General features: G+C 37.9%; 1 long non-coding RNA gene across 1 annotated transcript; it reads right to left on the bottom strand.

Annotated features, from left to right (window-relative positions):
• Window positions 1-1,284: 1,284 nt before the first annotated feature.
• On the bottom strand, window positions 1,285-6,959 carry LOC104218520 (uncharacterized). Its single transcript, XR_709023.2, has 2 exons — window positions 6,444-6,959; window positions 1,285-1,570 (listed from the first exon to the last, which is right to left on the bottom strand). It is a non-coding gene; the product is annotated as an uncharacterized lncRNA (long non-coding RNA).
• Window positions 6,960-8,494: the final 1,535 nt, after the last annotated feature.

Here is an 8,494-nt window from a genome sequence, read left to right on the forward strand (position 1 = left end):
CCTAGCAACTTGTTCGTTCCATCTGAACCAAAATTCCCTAAAACTTTCCTTGGGTTTCTTTTCCATCTGTGATTGGGAGGAGCGGTCTGGGACAATATCTATCTTGTACTTAAAGTGTCGCACAAAATCTTGAGCCATGTCATCCCATGTTTGCCACTTACCAAATGAGTATGCCATTCCAAAGCTGTCCCAGTCAGGCTCTCACTAAAATACGCCATCAACAACTTATCTTTCCCGCCAACACTTATCATTTCACTACAATAACCCCTCAGATGAGCTATTGGATCTCCACGCCCATTATACAAATTAAACTTTGGCATCTTAAACCCTTTTAGCTTTCTGGATATCTCATCTTGCTTCAATATCTTAGCAGGCTTTGCATTCTCACCGAGATCAAAATGAGGAGCATAAGAGTATGGACCCGAGACCTTGAAAATTGGCTCTGGAGCATAATGTTGGGCATCAGGGATTTTGAACATAGTCTCGCTAGAGTATCGAGGAAAGATAGCAGGTGAATGATCTACAAAAACATGAGTGGTCAAAGGAGCGGGATATGAGGTGGTTCTGGAGGTGGAGTGTGAAAAGGTTGTGGGGAAATATCCTGGACTTGTGACAGTGGCAGAGTGGTGACAAGGCTTTCTGTGTAGTTAGTGAGAACTGATGGTGGAGGGCACTCACTAATCCAGGCTTGGTATATTTTGGCCATCTGTCCTTTGGACCTTCAGACCTCTTCTCTCAACTCAGATTCCGATTCAACAATTCCCTTAGACGGATCAATAACTCCTGTGTCCAAGCCTTTGCTAGCCATGGCTACCTTACTCTTTGACCTTATGTTGTATGGATGAGTTACTTAAGAACCACAAACCAACCACCCTTCTGCTTAATGAAGATAACAAAAAGAACAAAATTGGGTCATCCTGTTAGCATTAGGATATTTAACAGCTAAAAATATCACATTGCGTGCAATGCACCTAGCAACAATTAACGGTTCTAGAATGACTTCGAGGGTTACAAGGTCACTTGGAATCATCCCAATTTGTTCCCTTCAATATTCTCTTTTCGTTTCTTTTCTAGCACTTGCTTGCTCATTTTCCTTCCTCTTTTTTTTTTCTAATTATCACTCTTTTCTTTCCTCTCATTTCTCACATCCCATAATTTCATATCTTTTTTTTTTCTTTTAATAAAAAAATAATTCGATCGAACCCTATGTAGGTTGCCTACGTATCATGACGCCGCATGAATCAGATCTTTGTGTAGCTCGGGAATGTAACGGATAAATTAAACTAAAAATAAAAATCTTTTTGGATTACTCATTACAACCTTTTTTTATTTTCGAATACAAAACAGGAAATATGATAACGAGAGACTCAACTCAACTATACTACGACAAACTCCAACACCAACTAAAAGAATCATTACTACTGGACATGGCTATAAAGTACAAGACAACATAAAAAGAAACAGACTCAAAACATAAAAAATCTCCTTAAGCAACTCTTGAATGCAACGGTCCTGACCAGATGGCCCCCGGATGTCTGCCATGCTCAAAATCCGGTGAGTAGATCCACACCTGTATGAGAAAATTAAAACCAAATGGAGTTAAAGATTTAGAACACTATGTGAGACTATAACACTCCCTACTGGACACATGCATGACATGATTGATGCTATTTTTGCAAAACGTCTTATGTGGACAAAAGGTGGCTAGAAGTGCAAACTCGACAAAAGTGACCTCTAAGATATGGAAAATTACTTTGCAAAAATGACTCATTTTATAGAAATGGTTTGTGTGGACAAAAATGGCTAAGCATGCAAATTCAACACAATGGACCTTAAATAGAGAGAACATCTTATTGTGGACTTAGAACTCTAAAACATAGGTCACTGAACCACTTTTGCGAAAATGACCCCATTTTGCAAGAACGACCGATGTGGCCAAAAGCGGCAAGACATGCAAATTCGATAAGGGTGGGTCTTAAAGTAAAGAAACACCTAATTGTGGATTCAAGACTCTTTAGACAATTAAACAAACCACTTTGCAAAAATAGTCATATTTTGCAAAAAAGGCCAATATAGCCAAAAGTGGCTAGAGATGCAAGATTTGGCTACGACCATTGAAGCCAAGAACCTAAGACTCACTAAGAAGACCGGACCCTATGTGGGTTGCCTACATATCCCGCCCCGAGAGACGAGAATCAGGTTCGCGTAGTTCGAAAAAATCGGATACGGGCGGGAATTAAAAAAAATAACTAATTTAGAGAAAATATTTTTTTTGTTTTGAAAAATGATGAAACATGTAAACTCTTTTTGAATTTTCTTTTTCCTCTTTTTTCTTAAATTAATTTTTCAGAAAATGATGGGAAAGTTCGAATTTGTTTTTTGGATTTTCATTTTTTTGTCTTTTTCTTAAAAAAGTTGTGAAAGAAAATATAACTGGGCCCTACTTGGTTTATTTTCACACTTCACCCTCTTTTTTTCTCATTTACCCTCCACCATCATTGGTCCGCTAAATGACCTTTTTTTTACCCTTGAAGAATGGAACATTTAGCATATATGATGCATCAGGATGGTCTTTTATTTTTTCGGGTACACCTGTCCTAGACGGACCCAACTCCTGTGTTGAGTCCCCAAAGTCAAATGCACGTGATGCAAACAAACGTTCCTATTAGGGATCCGACATAAGGTTATGTTATTCTAATTTTAAACCTGGGGTTGTGTTCTTGACCTGGCTTATCCGAGTGGACAACTCGAACCGAAGAGGGGGCACCGTACTGGGAGCACTAAATTCTACCCGGTCTTGTTGTTGGCCCAGCCTCGTTCTATTTGGTATGTCTTCTACAGAAAAAGCGGGCCACGCGAACATGTGCATCATTTTCAGGAGACTCAAAAGGGTGACGTAAGAAGATAGTTATATACAATTCAAACAATATCGAAATGGTAAATAAACAGCAATTAACACATTAGGTTCACAAAAATATAGTAATATTAACAATAAACAAAGCCAAATAAAATCATACTAAAAAGCTCGAATTCTTGAACCATGAACCAGGATTCTGGGTTCTTGTCCCCAGTAGGGTCGCCAGAGCTGTTACACCTCCTTTTACTACCTCGAGATGGGTATTAAGGGAGTTTTTCCAATTAAAGTGACTAAAATCAAAATAAGATTTTTTATTCAAATTCAGAGTCGTCACTTGGGATAATTTATGATGTCCCAAGTCACCAATTTAAAATCACGCATGAATCAGATCTTTGCATAGTTCGAAAAAAGTAACGGATAAATTAAACTAAAAATAAAAACCTTTTTTGATTACTCATTACAACCTTTTTTTATTTTCGAATACAAAACAGGAAATATGATAACGAGAGACTCAACTCAACTATACTACGACAAACTCCAACACCAACTAAAAGAATCATTACTACTGGACATGACTATAAAGTACAAGACAACATAAAAAGAAACAGACTCAAAACATAAAAAATCTCCTTAAACAACTCCTGGATGCAATAGTCCTGACCAGATGCCCCCCGGATGTCTGTCATGCTCATAATCCGGTGAGTAGATCCACACCTCTATGAGAAAACTAAAACCAAATGGAGTTAAAGATTTAGAACACTATATGAGACAATAACACTCCCTACTGGACACATGCAGGACATGATTGAGGCTATTTTGCAAAAGGGCTTATGTGGCAAAAAGGTGGCTAGAAGTGCAAACTTGACAAAAGTGACCTCTTAGATATGGAAAATTACTTTGCAGAAATGACCAATTTTATAGAAATGGTCTATGTGGACAAAAATGGCAAACATGCAAATTCAACACAATGGACCTTAAACAGAGAGAGCATCTTGTTATGGACATATAACTCAAAAACATGGGTCACTGAACCACTTTTGCGAAAATGATCCCATTTTGCAAGAACGACCGATATGGCCAAAAGCGGCTAGACATGCAAATTCGATAAGGATGGGACTTAAAGTAAAGAGACACCTAATTGTGGATTCAAGACTCATTAGACAATTAAACAAACCACTTTGCGAAAATAGTCATATTTTGCAAAAACGGCCAATGTAGCCAAAAGTGGATAGAGATGCAATATTTGGCTACGATCCTCGAAGCAAAGAACCTAAGACTCACTAAGAAGACCGGACCCTATGTGAGTTGCCTACGTATCCCTCCCCGAGAGACCAGAATCAGATTCGCGTAGTTCGAAAAAATCGGATACGGGCGAGAATTAAAAAAAATAACTAATTTAGAGAATATATTTTGTTTGTCTTTGTTTTGAAAAATGATGAAACATGTAAACTCTTTTTGGATTTTCTTTTTCCTCTTTTTTTAATATTTTTTTTTCGGAAAATGATGGGAAAGTGCAAATTTTTTTTTGGATTTTTCATTTTTTGTCTTTTCTTAAAAAAGTTTTGAAAGAAAATATGACTGGGCCCTACTTGGTTTATTTTCATACTTCACCCTCTTTTTTCTCATTTACTATCCACTATCATTGGTCCGCTAAATGACCTTTTTTTACCCTTGAAAAATGGAACATTTAACACATAGGATGCATCAGGATGGTCTTTTATTTTTTCGGGTACACCTGTCCTAGATGGACCCAACCCCTGTGTTGAGTCCCCAAATTCAAATGCACGTGATGCAAACAAACGTTCCGACTAGGGATCCGGCATGAGGTTATGTTATTCTAAGTTTAAACTTGGGGTTGTGTTCTTGACCTGGCTTACCCGAGTGGACAACTCGAGCCGAAAAGGGGGCAACGTGCCGGGAGCACTAAAGTCTACTCGGCCTTGTTGCTGGCCCAACCTCATTTTATTTGGTATTACTTCTACAGAAAAAGCGGGCCACGCGAACGTGTGCCCCATTTTCAGGAGACTCAGAGGGGTGGCGTAAGAAGACAGTTATATACGATTCAAACAATATCGAAATGGTAAATAAACAACAATTAGCACATTAAGTTCGCAAAAATACAGTAATATTAACAATAAACAAAGCCAAATAAAATCATACTAAAGAGCTCGAATTCTTGAACCCTGAACCAGAGATTATGGGTTCTTGTCCCCAGCATAGTCGCCAGAGCTGTCACACCTCCTTTTACTATCTCGAGATGGGTATTAAGGGAGTTTTTCCAATTAAAGTGACTAAAATCAAAACGGGATTTTTTATTCAAATTCAGAGTCGTTAGTTGGAATAATTTATGGTGTCCCAAGTCACTGGTTTAAAACCCCGAATCGAGGAAGTTTGACTCTTATTTATGGTCTACGAACACAGAAATCCGGGTAAGAAATTCTGCTATCCCGGAAGAAGGTGTTAGGCATTCCCGGGTACCTTTGATCATACTTGGCTTAATCAAATTGTCTAATTACTCATTTTAGAACTTATGTGCATTTGCCTCTTTTAATTAAGAAATTATCTTGAAACGGGTCACGCGTACGTGTACCCATTTATTTGGCGTGTCAAAAATCCTGTCACGCGTACGTGTTCACAATTAATAATGCTTTAGAACGTTTAATCAAATTTGCGCGAACGCGTACTCTGATTTTATTTTTAAAATCGTAATTATGCCACGCGAACGTGTACACAATCACAATGATGTATTAAATCGCGCTTAAAGCATTTTCTACGAATATTCATGGTTATTTCTTTCTAAATTTGAGATTATTGTAAGAAAATGAGCTACTGATATGAAATTGTTGAAATATTTTTGTATAGAGTAAATACAGAATAAAGTCCAGCTTATTTTTTGTAGTATCTAAGTCCAAACCTACGTAACTATTATGGCTTATTAAATCAAAAAGCCAAAACAATCATCAATTTTCCATTACTAATATATACCCCAACCAACGCAACTATCATCTTTATTAATGTTTCTAAATTCTAACTTTCATAACATATATCTAGTAATAATCAAATCAAGATCATATGTTTACAAAATAAAGAAGGAAAGAAAGAAAAAAAAATGTCCACATGCCTAATTGGGTGAAGCTTAGCCCAAATCCCTTCATTCATTCATCAGACATCAACAAACTTATTTTTATTAACTAAGAGGAAGAACGCACAAATTAATTTGCTGACTAAATTCCATAATTAAATTAAAGCAAACAGTAAATTCCAAAGATCTTTGAAGTTATGTATATATAAGGAAATATTATTATTACTTTCAAAAATGGTCTCCAGAAACATTAATGATTACTCAAGCTTTCACAGATCTAAGCTAATGAAAAGATAAAACTAAAAAAAATAAATTGATGCCATATTTTAAATTCAGTAAAGGATAAACATCAACAAGAAAGAAAAAAAAGACTTTAATCTTAACACAAAAATGATGGCAGCACAACAGCAAGCTCAAATTACTAAAAGTATGCCTTTAATTGCATATAGTAATGAATAGTAAATAAACCAAACTTTGCAAATAAAGCTAAGTAAAGGAACGAACCTTTGAAAGCTAATTTCTTTTTTAATAATAATTTCTGTCAATGCGACGTACAACCAAATCCGGCGACTGCGATCTACCGGAGCGAAAATCAAAGCAAACCTTTGGACTGAGCAGAACCCGATGATGGTAACCTCTACGACGACCCCTACATCATGACATCAAATAACCAGAAATCCCAAAATGATTTTTTGAAAAATTGGATGGAATTAACTTTCTGTTGCTATTTTTTTCGTCAATGCAGCAACATGAAGAGACAGGAGAAGAGAGACGGGGTGGTAAGGACGACTAGCTACAATAGGCTACCAGTGATGAAGTCCGGCAACGGCAGTGGCGCCGAAAATCGACCAAAGGAGAAACTCCAACACTTAAAGGGGTGAAAGGTCGTTCTTTCAATTTTTAGAAAATGAAAGCTTGGCTCTTGTCTCTTGGTTCAGAGACCAATAACAATGGAGAATTCCCTTTGTTTTTGGGAAGGTGCCGCTGCTCGTCTTTTTTAGGGAGGGGTCTGATTATGATCTATCCTCTATTAGGTCTAGGATGTGTATATTTATGGGAAGGGGTCTAGGGTTAAGGATGAGATAATGGACTAAAGTTATTTGGGCTAAGGGTAATTGGGTTGGATTATGCCTTTTGGGTTTGAATTTAAGCTAAAAAGATCAAATAATACAATGTATCTATAAAATGTAAAAATGACTCTTAAATAAAATAAACTAATATAAGACTAAATATTAAAAGTGAAACTATTTTTGTGTATATTTTTTAATTTTATGAAAAATAGATAAACTAAAAGTAACTAAATAAAATATCGATTAGCTAAATAAAAAAAAATTTGTAATTTTTATTTTTGTGACAAAATAAAGTAAAGGGTCAAAACTAGTTGAAATAACTATATTAGACCTAAACTAAATATTTAACACTAAAATGTGTAAAATCTTGGGGAGGGTAAAAAATCACATGTCTACACATCCCCAGTCCTGAAAGGTGTGGATTCGAAGTAGTTCGTGCAAAGGCCGTTCCTAGAGGAAGCGGCTCCGAAACCCATTCCAAAGAAGTTCAGAATGCTAGAACTCCCAAAATACAACGGGACCTCAGACCCCAATGAGCACGTTACTGCTTACACTTGCGCAGTGAAGGGTAACGACATAAAGGACGACGAGATCGAGTCCGTCTTATTGAAAAGGTTTAGGGAAATGCTCTCGAAGGGGGCCATGATATGGTATTACAACCTTGCTCCCAACACCATAGACTCATTTGCCATGCTGGCAGACTCCTTCATGAAGGCATATGCCAGTGCCATAAAAGTAGCAACGAGGAAATATGACGTGTTGAAGATCAAGCAGAGGGAGAACGAAATGCTGTGAGAGTTCGTATCTCACTTCCAAACGGAACGAATGGAACTACCACCGATCTCTGACGACTGGGCGGTGCAGGCCTTCACTCAAGGTCTGAACGAACGAAGCTCAGTTGCTTCAAAGCAGCTAAAAGAGAATCTGGTTAAATATCCCGCCGTGACTTGGTCGGACGTCCATAACCGATACCAGTCAAAAATCAGGGTCGAGGAAGACTAGCTAGGAGCCTCTTTGAGCTCAGTATACCCAAGCATGCTCATGGCGAAGGAGCCAATGCCAAACAAAGAAAGATAAACCATACACCAAAGACAGAAGGAATGCCCCGAGGTGCAACCCACCTCGCAACGATCGAAGGATAGACCGAGGATAGAATCCTCGGGGACTCATCAACAGAGCCGGATTCGAAAGGAATGCGGGGCCAACGGAGGTGCCTCGCATATCAGAATACAACTTCAATGTCGTTGTGTCAGACATCGTGTATGCCATCAACAAAACTAGAGACGCCAGATGGCCCAGACCTGTACAATTGGATCCTTCATAAAGGAACTATAATTTAGTATGCGAGTTTTACAACACGCACGGACACAAGACCGAAGATTGTCGGCAACTCCGGGAGGAAGTGGCCCGGTTACTCGACAATGGCCATCTTCGGGAATTCCTCAGCGACCAAGCCAAAAACCAGTTTCGACAAAAGGGAAACAA

The sequence above is a fragment of the Nicotiana sylvestris genome, chromosome 6, assembly GCF_000393655.2.
Source record: "Nicotiana sylvestris chromosome 6, ASM39365v2, whole genome shotgun sequence".
In the NCBI taxonomy this organism is placed as follows: Eukaryota; Viridiplantae; Streptophyta; class Magnoliopsida; order Solanales; family Solanaceae; genus Nicotiana; species Nicotiana sylvestris.